The sequence below is a fragment of the Molothrus aeneus genome, chromosome 2 (assembly GCF_037042795.1).
Source record: "Molothrus aeneus isolate 106 chromosome 2, BPBGC_Maene_1.0, whole genome shotgun sequence".
Classification (NCBI taxonomy): Eukaryota; Metazoa; Chordata; class Aves; order Passeriformes; family Icteridae; genus Molothrus; species Molothrus aeneus.
The window spans coordinates 56,133,811-56,148,451 of record NC_089647.1 but is presented as its reverse complement, the minus strand read 5'-3'; positions in this window follow the sequence as shown (position 1 = coordinate 56,148,451).

Sequence of the window (14,641 nt, the reverse complement as noted above, 5' to 3'; positions counted from 1 at the left end):
GAAAGGATAGAAGTCCCAGTGCTCAGCAGCATTGTGCAATGTGCATTTGAAGGACTGGAACATTTCAATCTAGTACATAGGCTTCTGCCATTTGAGCTAAGGAAAAAACTGAGTTTGTGGGTAGTGTAACATAATTGCAGGGAAAAACCATTTAAAGCCAGATACTGAAACATCTGTAGTGCAAAATGACTTATTGTCTGCCAGCTGATATCTCACTAACCATGTCCAAAATAAATGGTTTTGACTTTGTTTTTTTTTAAAAAACTTAGCCTTGTCATATCCAGCATCAACAATTTCAACTTGGACAATGAAAGATCTACTGACTGATAAAAAGTTAAGTTAGATCTGAATGTTAGAGCATTGAGTGAGATTAGACATAGGCAGCTTTGGCACCTTAAGCATCTACCTGGATGAAGAAACAAGCCCAAACACACTTCTAAATTTGGTGTAAGGTCACAAGGATGCTGTTTTGTGCAAGAATCTCAATGATCCTGTTTACCTTTTCTCTCTTGACCTCTCTCACTTCTGTTCTCTTGAATTCTTTGATAATCATTGCAACATATCTAAAACCAGATTACAAAGCTGGTGTTGGTGAGTCTGGCTCACATTCAGATTTCTTGGTGTAGCTGCCTTATTTTGGTGTAGCAGTTACCATAGTTTATGAGCTCAAGAAGTACAACTTAGGGTGTTACCTAAGATGGCCAAACTATGACTTCACATTCAAGAAACAGAAAGGTGTCAACGATGCACAGACCCCTACAACAGATACCTCATTTGGCATTGACTTCACACAGAGCCAGAAAATTGCAGCCTAGACTTCAAATATTTGTATCTTTGTGGTGCTGTAGACAAAACTGATTACTTGCAGCTTTTTGAACCAGGAAGCTCCGGGTGACAACTAGAAAGAAAGGTATGTTTGGGCCTTTTAGGTAATCAGCTGTTTCCCCACCTCCCCTTCCTTGCCTCCTGGCTTGTGCTTGGAGAATGGGAACTTTTCTCCCTGCAATTCCTCCCTGCTGTCAGCTGTCTTTGAGCTGACTGCTGCAGCTGTACGTGCTGGGCTGCAGGCTCATCGATACTATGCAAATTCACCCCACAAGTGGATTACCTGCCACTGTGGGAAGTGGCTAACCTGCATCTGCCAATCCACTTTCGCTTTTACTGGACAAGGTTAATGATGAAAATAAGCTCAATCTTGTAAGGAGTTAAGCAATTTATTGCAGAACAGGAAACTGAGTTACAAAGAACTACAAAAATAAAGCAGCGGTGCTGCTGTCTTTACTTGGTTCCTTCTGGGTTTCTTTTCAGCATTTTGAATTTGGTTACTACTTGGGAAAGTAATATTTCCTCATTTTGGCAGATGGATATTCTTCATATTGCCAGGGAGATATTCTATGCTAGTAAAAACCAGATCTAGTTAATTTCTTTGATAAATGATTATAGTTTTAAATGTATCAGAGAAAATGAATTGCCCACTCCATCTTGTTTGTTGGTTTTTGTTTTTTTTTTTGGTTTTTTTGTGTGTATTGACTGTACTTTGCAGAATTACTTGCAGGTTAGTTTTAAGCTTAATCCACTTCTTATACCCCCAAATTCAACCAATAGCAACACCCATACAGACAGTGTAATTCAACTTCTAAAAATTGTACCTGAAACTTAAATTTTAACACATTTTTAGAGTGAACAACTCTCAACCTTTGGGAAACTCTTACCAGAATGGAGAGATATGCTTGTTTTGTGATAACTAACTCCCCAGGTATTGAGGTCTAATACTGAAAATGGTGTATTGCAAGCAAATGAAAAGAGCAAATGGAAACTGCACAAACCAATATGGACTTTTCACTTATGCTTCAGAGCTCTGAATGTCATCTTGGGTTGAAAATGTCTTAGCAGTTTTCTCTAGCCATCTGAAACCATTCTAATATATTGAAAAATGGTAGTGACATTTCCCCAAGATATTTTTATGTGCAGCACTTGGTCAATCCTAAGTGAGAAGTGTTATAAACAACAGAAACAGTGTCCGCAGCAGAACAGCTTTTATTTCCCCACAATATATAGATGTTGTTTCAGGTTTTTTCTAGAAGAATAATTTTAAAATATTAAAAATACGGTACTAAAAGTATTGTATTTTTAATTCAGAAATATAACTGAAGTAATAAACATCCTCCTCTCCTCTATTCTTTTTTTTTCTCCTTTTGTAGACAAAACAATTGCAGTTGCAATTCATTCACTTGCCACTCTCTGGTCAGACTGAACAGAGCCTCTGAGTGCAACCTCCTCCATATCAGTAAAGGCATTTGGACCAGCAGACAAAAGGCCTAATTAAATGGATATTTCCTTTCTCCCCACATGATGGTGACTGAGCTTCAAACAAGGCAGTGAACTTCAGGTGAACTATAAACTTTAGGTGCACATAGAAACAGGGAAATAGATCCAAACCAGCCCTGGAGTAGTCATTTACACACATGCCAGATTTTATAGTGTGCTGTCTTGTGTTTTACCCAGCACCAGTCTGACTAAGGAAAGGTCATTTTCATGTTTTAGTTTCTTTGGAGTACCTGGAATAATGCTGGGTATATCAAGGTGTGCTGTTCACGTTGTCATAGCTGAGCATACAACAGGTAGTGTTGTATAGTATTTATAGCAACACAGGGTGCTATAAATATTTTTAGCTATAAAGATCCACACACATCCCCTAGAATCAAGATGGATTTGAAGAGGTAAACATGCCCTGGAAAAGCTGAATGCTTACATGCTCCTCTTCTGGTAGAGCAAGATAACTCCACAGTCCCATGAGCATCTGGTGCCAACTCTGCTATCTTTGAAGATAGAAATGATTTAAGATGAAACCATGACCTGGTCTCTCTACTTCTGAGGTGACACAGGCTAAAATAGTTCTTGCTGAATTAAGCTACATCCCTTATGCTTGATTTTGTGCATATATAATAAGAAAATAAAAGAGTAATTTCTACTGTCAAAAAGAGTGGTAAATAAATATTTTCCAAGTGATATTTTATTTTGGACTGGGACCAAGTAGGAGTTACTTTTATTTCTGTATTTCTCCCATAAAATCAGAGATAGGCTTCCACCTCTAACAAACAAGAGGGAAGATACTACACAGAGAGGAAAGTCTATGACCTAGGACCAGAGGTGCTGTTCATGGACGCATGGTTTTTCACATATATGTAAGAGCTTCACTCTGTAAAGAGCAGAAAAGCAGCTGCAAGAGGAGAGGGAAGAGGACAAAGCTTCTGTATATCACTTTAGAGGGTGAAGCTGAGAAATGGGCACCAGCATCTTCAGTGCTGTTGCTACCTTATATACATAATGTCCTGCCACCTTCATGTCTGTAGTGTAAACCGACCATGGATACAAAGTAAGGTTGGCAGGTAGGCAGGTAGGAGAATGCATCCACACCTGTAAAATAAACAGGTAAAGCACAAAAGTGTCTGAATGGAAGTGATGTGCAGCCTTGTCTCAAAGTAGCAGTGAGAGCTGGGAGGCCAAATAGCTCACTTTGAAACTCTCAGATGAGAGGATGTCCCTTTGTCCCTTATTTGTTTGGGTTTGGTTTTTGGTTTTGTTTTGATTTTGGTTGGATTAGCTGGGGTTTTTTTGCCTTTCTTTTTTTTTTTTTTTTTTTTTTTTTCTTCAAGGATGTACATGATAATTGGTGTTCATTCACATAATCAGCTTCACAGACAAGATTGGGAGCATAAGCTGGATTTTCATCCTGGCTAGAACATTACTTGAGAGAATCTCTAAAGTGATTGTAAGAAGGTGCTGGAAACACAATTCCTGGAAGTAATTCCCAGCTGTCATGTTGAATCATAAAGAGACTTAGAGCTGCTAAGTTTTCTATGTCTCTGTTTAATCCCTTGTAAAGTGAGCAAAGTAAAACATATCTCAGAAGGATGCAGTAAGTTACCAAAATGATATTGTGAAAGATTTCCTGTCTCTTTGGAAGAGGTGAGCTGTCTAGTGCAAGGTATTAGTGTTCATCTGTGATGAAGCAATCTCTCTCCGAGATAGAACAAGGCAAAATCCTGTAATTTGGTGCTTCACTACTGATGACTGACAGCTCACTTTCAATTCATAATTATAGCCAAAACCCACATCCATTTCTTCATAATAAGTGTTTGGATTTGTGTAATTGTGATGTAAGAAGAATATGTTTAAACCACTTCTTTAATTTCTGTAAAGAGGAATAAGGGAATAGCATGAGATAATGCACCAGTTTCAAAGAAAAACCTTCAAAAACATATTTGCATTTTGCTTTCCTATACGTTACACATTTTCCAGGTTATGTTAGAAACACATATTCACTTCATATGTAACGGATTTGCTATTTTCTGGTCTTCTTCCAAGACGTTTTGCCATTATCCTGCCAGGACTGTATGTTGTCTGACCACTTCCCCATTGCAATTAAGGATTGAAACCACTTGCTTACGCACGACGGAGATACCTAACCCCAAAGGAGGCCAGAAACTCCTAGCTCACTGCATTTCCCAGACCAACCAGGAGGCCCAGGGCACAGAAGGACAGCATGCTATTTGCAACAAGGGCTGGCACACTGACAATCCACATGAGTGCAGCTATACAAAATAAATTTTAAAAACCCCAAATCTTGTGTGTGTGGGGATTTAACACATCTCATAAAGATATACTGCCTGAACTTCCATAATAAAAGGAGATAAACTGCTTCAAAATCAGTTATAAAGAAGGCACTATCAAAGAACCAGCCTCGAGGAATGATTAAACAGAGGTATTTCTTCAAATGATGCAGTATATGTTTAGTAGACAATGTGCAGTATTGCAGGCTTGATTTGAACAGGCATTAGAACATGAAGCTTGCACAAGAAACACAGCCTTTCTCAGGAATTTCACTTTGTCCCTCCTACCCCTTCCCTGCTTTTCCTCCTTTCTTTCTCAAGTGCCAAAGCCAAAGAGGAGAGATGATGCCTTGGGGTGCTGGAGGTGGGGTGTAAAAGAGAAGGAGGCAGTCTCTGACTGTAAATGGAAATATTTCAATGACTTCAGTGTGAAGATGAAAGTGATTGCTGAGCCCAGACTGCAGTTTTCATGAGTGTGTGTTTGTGTTTGTGTGCATGTGTTTGGGGCTGGGGACAGTACTAATAAATTACGTTTATCAACCCATTGGATGAATCTTTAGTTTTCATAAGGCAAAGCTTGTCATATTACAGAGCAACAGTGAAGTGTGTGTGAATCTGGTAATCTGTGCTTAAAATAATCTTTGCAGCCATCTCTGCATCAAGCCTAATATTTAAGGATTTTAAAGTGAAAATTCATTTGGATCACCAAAGAATACATGAAAAAATGAGAAGGACAAAATTGTATTTGATATCTAAGTCCAAATGGCACCATTTTTGAAATGCTCTTGCACAGTTAAAACGTGAGGACATGGTGTTTTCTTAGGATTAGGAAACACTGGGAAAGGAAGAACCCTCTCAAATGACATACTGGCACAGACAAGCATACATACAGGCAGAGACCTTAGGTGGGGGCAGTGCTCTGTCTGTGTGCATATTTAGTTTGAAAGCGGTTCTGTAAGAAAGCTCCAATTCAACAGTTAATAGGAAAGATATTTTTTGCCCTTTAAATTTTCCTATTAGTTTGGAACAAGCCACAGATAGAAAATAAGAAGCTGTTTGGATTTATTGTGTTCTGGAGCCATTAATTACAGTGAGTCCTGTTTCTGTTTATTTGTCTTAGTTCTTCATGGTGTTGAAACACTGACCCTCATGGACATAAAAAAGATTATCTAGCTTCATCTGTCTCACCATCCTCTGCGGCTCAAGTCCTTGTGGTAGAGCACTTCCCCAGACTACATGACACAGCCAGATGTAGCAACCAGATACCAGGCTATGAAACAGCACTAATTTCAAATGTCAGCCTTCACACTCCATAAAACAGGGAGCATATTACAGTGCACATTAAATTTCAGAGCAAATAATACTTAACATCTATGAGGATGCATTGTAGATTTGAATAATCTGGCAGACTGTATTTGGAAATATTCTCTAAATTTCCTCTGTCCCTGCCCTGAGACTGTGGTAAGTAGCACAGAGACCAGCTGTCCAGCCTTGTTTTTCTAAGCCATTGACTAAACAGTGAGTTCATGTTCAAGATAACTGTGGGGAACCAGTTCATGAACTTCTTGAACTCTGCTGTCCATAAGTGCGGTGATGGAGTAGAAAAGCTGCCATTTAATTAATCATGAGTCTTGTAGGTAGAAATGAACCTTGGGGCAAGTGTTGTGGGGTTTTTTTGTTGTTGTTGTTTGTTTGCTTTTTGGCTGTTGTTGTTTTTTGGAGTTTTATTTGTTTTTTTTTCTTTTTGAATTACAAAATGTCTGGAGAGCAAAAATAAGTAAAATCCATTGACTTGTTGCCAGGGAAAGGCATTGCTCCATAAAAAATGAAGGTAAAACCATCACCTGCATAAACAATTCAAGGACTTGCAGTGCATGTTGGCTGCAATGCTGGAGCATTAATATGGAGCAGAATATGTGCTCCTTTCCAGATTCACTTCCCAATTTGCAAAATTGTTATCATGGAGGTCTTTCTACCAATGACATCTATTTTATTGCAAGAGTTTGAAACTTTCCCTTTTCTTTGTGGGATTCAGTTTTCTGCTAACTACAGGCACAATAGGTATTGGTCTCCAAGAGGAGAAAGCTGTACTTAAAACTGAATCTTGCATTGCAGTTTCATTCTCTAAACCTCTCTGTTCATCTTGATAACAATACCTAGATATTGAGCCTTTATCCCATAAAACTATTCACTAATATAATTTTCAAACTGCATGAGAAACAGCCTTATTTTATAAATCTAAGGTAGAAACCACTAAATTCCTCTGTGCTTCAAGGTACATGGACTTTGCACAAGCATAGGATTAACTTCTGCTTTGTATTCAAAAGCTCTTGATATGCAGAAGCAGAAGTCACTACAGGAGGAGGACTGGAAAAGACTTTTCAAGATAAATACCTGTTATTGCAAGACTTATAAAACACTTTACTCCTTCCACAGATAAAGTCTATCTAGTGAAGTTTCTGGAGAAACTCCTTGCTCCATTTACTCTAACTGATAGGTTATTCCATTAACATTACTCCTTAAATGGGTAAAAAAGGAGCTATGAAGCTGGTGAAGGATCTGGAGCGCGTGTCTTAAGAGGAGCAGCTGAGGGAGCTGGGGTTTACCCTGGAGAAGAGGGGCCTCAGGGGGACCTTATGGCTCTCTACAGCTGCCTGAAAGGAGAGGTGTAGTGAGGTGGGGGACAGGCTCTTCTCTCAAGCAACTAGAGATAGTACAAGAGAAAATGGCCTCAAATTAAGAGGAAAGGTTTAGATTAGGCATTAGGGAATATTTCTTCAGCAAAAGGATTGTCAAGTGTTGGAACAGGCTGCCCAGGAAAGTGCTTCAGTCATCATTCCTGTAGGTATTAAAAGACATGTAGTGCTTAGGGATAAGGTTAAGAGGTGGAATTGGCAGTGTTAGGTTAATGGTTGGACTCAATGACCTTAGTGGTCTTTTTAAACATGAAGTGTTCTATGATTCTGTGAAAGCCTTCCTCTAATTTCCTGCTTAAATAATCATTGACAATTTATATTGATTTTTTTGTCTGTAGACCTTTACTTTAAATAAGATCCTTTTCCACTTTCATATACCTAATGTATTTGTGACAAGTAATTATACCGCTTTAGCCTTGACTGAAAGCTTTTCACTCCTCTGATATTCTGATAGCGCTTCTTTTTTCTGCTTCCTGTTTGAAATTTTTCTTCAGTGTGGGTACCAGATTGGGACAGATTGTGAGCTTTCACCAGAGCTTTAACCCTATCCCTGCGTGTAAATAGATTTGGAACTAGAGCACTGGAGTCTCACCTAAATTCACCAGCTTGCTGGTAATTGCCTTTGAGGAGATAAAGCAAATGCAAACATTTCAAACTATAATTAGTAGGAAGTTCTCAACAAGCAAAGTATTATTTTCCCACTTTGCTTTTATATGTGGAATCAAAGTATTTTATGATATGTAATTAGGACTGAGATCTTCAAAAATGTGGCAGAATAAACAGCATTGTTCCTTGTTTCAGTTCATTCTTTTATTGTGCTTTTGTATGATGAAGCAGAATATTGTGTTATTGTCTGCAAGTAGTTATTCATGAAGAAATTATCCTATTTCTTCAGGCTCCAAGCGATGCTGAGGGAGATTCTGCTTTCTACTTGAATACTTCCTGAAACCATTGCTGTTTCTGTGCAGTTCTGATGCATTTATTGAAGGGTTTATACAAGTTTTAGCACTACAGCCCTACTGATAACTGATCAATACAAAAAAAAGATAGCAAGTACAAGTGCATTTCTTTGCTATTGACTATGCTACAGTGGCTATGCTATGTTAGGTGGCCTCAGATTGTGAAATCTGCCTCTGCTTTATAATACTCCTGGGCAGCTTTTACCACATTCTTTATTTGAACTGTTAAGTGGTACTGGCTGCAGGATCAAATGAGGTGATAAAGGAGGAAAAAGTTAGTGAATGCGTGTTTCAGCAGGTTACTTCAGCTACTGTGCAGGCTTTGGTCATCTGCAGTGCACTGGGGCTGGAATCTTGGGCACTGTGACACCAGACTTCATGTTGTCCTTAACAAAGCATTGGGACACTGTCCTGAGCTGGGTCTGCAGTCAGTTTCTCCACAGCAGGTACTTGGAATGAAGCTCATAAGGCCCAGTGCTGAGTGCCAAAGCCCTCAGACCTGCATCCCTGCTTTCAGGATATATGTTCCACGTAACATCATAATTTACATGAGATCTTTCTCCAATTCATGCCATCTCCTTTCTGCATTGAGCATCCTACTAAGTTGGAAAATCCCTATTTGTTTTCCTTCTAATCATTCTAAGCAACGTGGAACAGTTCTGGCAGGTGGGCTTATGCAAATGCATTTTCTCCTGTCTCAGAATAACAGATGATTGTACCTCTTTTTGGGGATGTGGGATATGCTTCTGTGCCTTCATGGAGGCAGAATTGAAACCAGATGCTCTTCCCCATGCTTTAACCACTGAAATACATGGAGAAAAGAAGAAGTGTGAGATGAAGACAGATGTTCCAGATAGACAGATACTATCTCTAAGGCAAACATTGCTTTCCATGGGAACACACCTATACACCACCTCCCTCCCCCATGTTATTCTTTTTCCCATTTTCTTCCCTTCAAAATCCCCAAAACTGTGCAAATTGGGAGATAAAATCCTTCAGCCAGCACACAGATATGTGGTTAGGATTTCCTCCTAGGGATCCTGGAATATTTGTGGGCTTGAATCCCACTGGAAAAAAAGAAATGTAAAGACAAGTCTCCCACATCCTGTGGAGTGACTGTGGGAGCGCCCAGCATCTCCTCCTCAATGGCTGTTCTGTGCCAAGCCCAGAGAGCACCTACAGGCATGACCACCCCCAATGAGATGAGTGGGAATGAAGCAGTTTGTGAAATTTGATGGGATTTGATGAGAGCACTGTCAAAACTTTAATGGGAAGGCTAAAGGCATTGCCCTTCCTCTTCCAAAAGAAGATCCTCTTTCGTCCTCCCATGTGGCCTGGAATGGCATATCCCTTTTGTAAGATGAAGGTTTGTCTACATCAAGTGGACACTTAATTTATCTCAATCAACTTCCTTTCCAATATCACTTGGTGCTTAGTACTAGATGATCTTAAAGGGCCTTTTCAACCCAAGCCTTTCTATAATTTAGTTAAATTTTAAGAAAGAGGGTTTTTTTGTGCTGACCTCCAAGTGTTTAATCTTGGTCTTTTCTCATGGGTCATCATCCAGTACTTCATGTTTCCAGGTCTCCTTTGTTCAATATCCTCTCTAAGGGATCTTTGCTACATCATCTGGTACTCTCTGTCCCCTCTTGTGAGCTACAAGCCCTGCTGGGCATGTCTGACAGCTTCTGACTCACATTCCTCGTTGTGATCACTGTTATGTTATGCCTTTTCTTTTTGTGCCACGTCTTCTTGTCCCTGCCCCATCCAAGACTCAGCTCCCACCAAGGCTCCATCACATGTCCACACACCATCAGAATCCTCAGGCAGCTTCAGGCACAAACTTAAACACAAAAAATACCACCACTGACTTAGGGCAGCTCTGAGCCACAAGCTGCTGGAGTGTACTGGGAAGTCTAATTACATGCTTGCCCTGTTCTTTTATTTCTTTCCTGGGCATAAACTGTTGGCCACTCCCACTTCTGCAATCAGAACATTATCCTCTCGTCTTAGCTGGGTTTACTCACTATTGATTTTGCGGCCATTGGTCTCTTGGCCAGAAAGAGTCTGGATATTGAATGAGCATGAAACTGTTCTGCTCCCTGTCACAGTGGGGAGTACTTTTTCTTGCCTGAACCAGCCAGTTCAAGAGTCTCAGATCCAGAAATTCCAGCATGGTGGCTGGAGCTCCAGACTCCACTTGATTAACAAAACCATCCCTGTGAAGGACAGGCTCCAGGCAACTGCAGTCTGGTTTCCAAAGAGCAGGGCTTGGGCTAGCCACACTGCTCTCCACAGCTGGACATGGCTGCTCCAAATCTACAGCAGCTGCCACCCACACTGGCCAGCGTGAGTCGATGGATCTCCGTCTGACTCAGTACTGCTCTTGTCCTCCTGTGTGAGAAAGCTGTTTTGTGGCACAGCTGCTGTCAGCAAATGATTTGTTTTCAATTGCATACACCTTCAGCAACTGGTTCTTCCTTGCCATCAGAGCAATTCCACCACTTCTAGGTAGTGCTGAAGGCAGTAGATGTTTAGTAGCAGCTTGGAAGACAGCCGTAAGAAGGTAAAGTTATACAGTTATAAAGTTATACAGTTCCTAGCTGCAATGTAAAATGAAATATTTAAATTTGGGCAGATGGTCCTAATAAAAATTTACGGTTGTGGGTATTTCAACATAAAATCATGGGGAAGGAAAGGCTGCTCAGTGAAATAAGATAGAAAGTGTTCCTCTAATTCTGACAGAATAATTTAATGAAAAATACTTTTCTGAAATACTTTAATAAATTCAGCTTATTGTATTGCATTATGTTTTGATTTATTTGGAAAATAAAATTGAAACACCTTTAATGTGTAGTTTGACCAGAGTGACCTTGTCCAATATCAAACTCTCCTCACCAAAGTGCCTCACTGCCTGTGCTCCTCGTATGGATCATAAGCACTGGGATGGACTCTCATCTGTCTTTTGATTCCATCTCAGGAGTCTCACAGCTCTGCATGTCACCTGTAACTTGGACATGGACTAGGATACTTGAAACTCAGACAACACAAAGAAATGTGCCATGACAGTCAAGTGATACTACAGAAACCTTTTATATTAAAAAATGTTTCAGCATATCTGGCTTAAAAAACATCCAGAAAGTCTCTCTTCTGCAAAAGAGGCCTTGAGGTGCTGCAATCCTAATGCGTGAAACCTGTACAATACAAAAGCAAATTGTGCAAATCCATATAAGGTGACCTCCAGCCTTCTTACTGGAGAAACCTGATCCAAAACATACTGAAGTTCTGGAAAATATATTCACCAATTTCTCCGAGCTTTTTGACTGACTCTGAGGACTTTAACTAACACAGGTAGTGTGGGGTTTCTCTAGGTTTTACCAAACCTAGAGAGATATGAACTCTTCTCCCAATATTTTCCCCTACACCCTGTTGCTGACTTCTGCTCTAAAATAATGTAAGAATGTTCCTATAATTTCCTTTCAGTTAATTTTTCCTGAACAGGGACAAAGTTACATCTATTACCTTAAGTGGTTTTACATAAACATAAAAGACTAATATACTAATTATTTGTCTTGATATTTCAAAATCAGTTTCTTTGTTTTGACCTTTGTCATACCCACTAGACTATAAAGAAGCAGAATGACAATTTGCTGGAAAGCTTAAATGACATTTTAATGCATTTTTCCACTCAAAATATAGAAATTATTTCTCAGTGTATCAATTGCTGTTTCCCAGACTTTTCTAGGATAGTGTTTTAAATAAAAGCCTAAGCTTTTACTAAGGCATTCTGTGTTATTTGTCATATTTTGCCATCCTCCTCTTTACACTTACATATTTACTTATATTAACCACTGTATAGCATGTCAAGAAGTGAAAAAAATAAGGTGAAGTTCATTTCATGACAATTTTGGAAATTGTAGAATTTCATTCCCTCCCAACATACATGAAAATTCTGACTATTTTCGCTACTTTCATCAAAACATCCCTATTCATACTGAGTAGATCAGAGTTTCAGTACAGGATTCTCTTTACATCCCCTAAAGAGTCTGTGCTGTTCCTTGGAACCCTCGCTGTCCAAAACATGCTCAAAATTCATACAACTCAATTAAACATTTGTGTCGGGTCAAAAACAACCTTTGGCTGATGAAATAATTTCCCTGACAATATTCTAACCAATAGTAATACCAGGAGCCTTAGTTACAAACATATGTCCACAGGAAAAAAATCTTTCTGGTGTAAGAATATAATACTTGTTTAACTGCTTTACCAAAATGGAGTATTTCAGCTGCATAATCTCTCTTGAGGTAAAAAAACACTGTATTATTTGAAGTGTAGGTCAGGACAAGAATGCTTTGGGATTCCCTGTGTTTTGAAAGAGAATAAACTAAAATTAAAAAGCCTACATTTTTTCCCTCTAATGTTTTATTTTGACCTGCAGGCCTGTTGCTATTTGACATTTTCAGATTTTTTAAGACTTTCAACTTTGCAGAGAATCAGCCTTGCAATGAGAGCTACTTTCAACACAGCCTTTTATGTAAACACAGTTTCCTGTTTTGTTTCAAGCAAGATGATGAAAAGAAGTCCTAGCAGCTATGCAGTCTTATCACAACAGGTACTAGATTTGTGACCATCCCTTGCAACACAAGTATTTTGCAGACAATAGGAAAGAGCTGTGTTCCGTTCAGGGACCAAGAGTTCATATTACAAAGCCAGGACTTCGTTTAAGGGAACTTTTGTGTATGTCATTAGTCCTCACAACCCAAAGAATGACACATATTTTAAGAAGAAAGTACTTTTATTAGGCCCACAGAGACAATTGTGTAAATGAGATACTAGATAAAGCAGACTCTTTTTCATGCAGATGAACTACTCTTTGAGCCCAAAGCATAGAGAAAATATGAAAGTAATTGTAGATCATTACTTTGAATTCTATTTGATTATCTTAATCAGTCGACATTTGAAAGAAAAGTGTTTTCTATTTTGGGACCAGAGGGTGATCCTGACCCTATTAAGAGTGTAAGTGGTGACAGAAGTGGAATGATCAGAGCAAACAGTAATTGAAGATTAGCAAGACTTGAGAAATAAGGAAACCCAGAAGTCTTTGTCAAATTCATCTGATATGAAATCCAGTATCTGATAGAGTGGCACATTTTGGTTCTCTGGCCCATCTTTAGTCTTGCAGCATCAGGATTGCAAGGTTAGAGATGGAATAGCTGTTTTGGGAATATAATTTTCCAACTGGTAACTGGGTGTCGTTGTTCTTTCCTAATGAGGTTGCTGGATGCTTGGTTTCACCCACAAAGCTCCCTAAGAGCAGTGAATGCATTTGGTGCTGCCCATGGCATTTCAGAATGCTCATGTCTAGGATCTGCATATTTTGGTGGTTCTGCTGGAGCAGGTGTTTATCATGAGGGCCATGGCAATATTTGGGTAGGATTTTCCTGAGCTATCTGGCTGTAGCCAGCATATACTAGTCTGCAAACTTGCTTTCAGTGATGGAGCTAATGATAATGAGTGTGGTTTGAAGGGAAGGATGGGTGTTTCTAGGAAAAATAATTTCAAGGTATGATTTTCTTCCAATATAAGCTACAACTCGTTAACATTTTCCAGTATACATTTCTTGCATATTGTGGTATATGATACCCAGCAGGGGATTTCCTCTCTGTATTGTAGTAAGTTTGGAAAAGGTTTAGGTGGCTTCTTCAAATATGCAATTCTAGTGGAGTGTCAGTGTTGAATGAGCATCATCTGAAGCTTTGTGAGGGCGTGTCAGGAGTGCTTTCCTCAGAGCAAATGAGGTGATGTCTGTGGGCTATATCAGTTTTTCTAGTGTGTTTTGGATAGCTGATGGTTTGTGGAAGGAGGTGTGTTGGTCTGTGGATTTTCTGCATATGGTATTTTGACGGTTGCTATTTTTTATGTTGACTTTGGTGTCTAGAAAGTTGGTGCTGATGTAAGTTTTCCAAAGAGTTTAATGGGCAATTCTGGTTGCTGGATTTGTGGTAGAAATCAATGAGGGAATCTAAGTTTTCAGTACAGATGCCATTTATGTATCTCAGCATAGCCTAGGAACCCGTGTTGATTTGGTGGGAAGGGTTGTGTTTTACGTGGGGTGACACCCTACTGATGTCCTGGATTAAAAAACCTGGGTGCCTGTAGTTGCATCTGAGATTTTGTGAGGGTGAAACAGTTGTGGATGAACATGAAACAGATGGGCTTGATCATTCAATGTCAAGAGACTAGCACATATAAGACACTCAGGCTTAGGGTCAGCAGTAATGGTTCCTTGGTGTAGCATATGATGGCAACACTAAAGATGGTAGAGAAGATAGTTAATGAAGCCAGTAGAGAAGATAGTTAATGATGCAGCAAT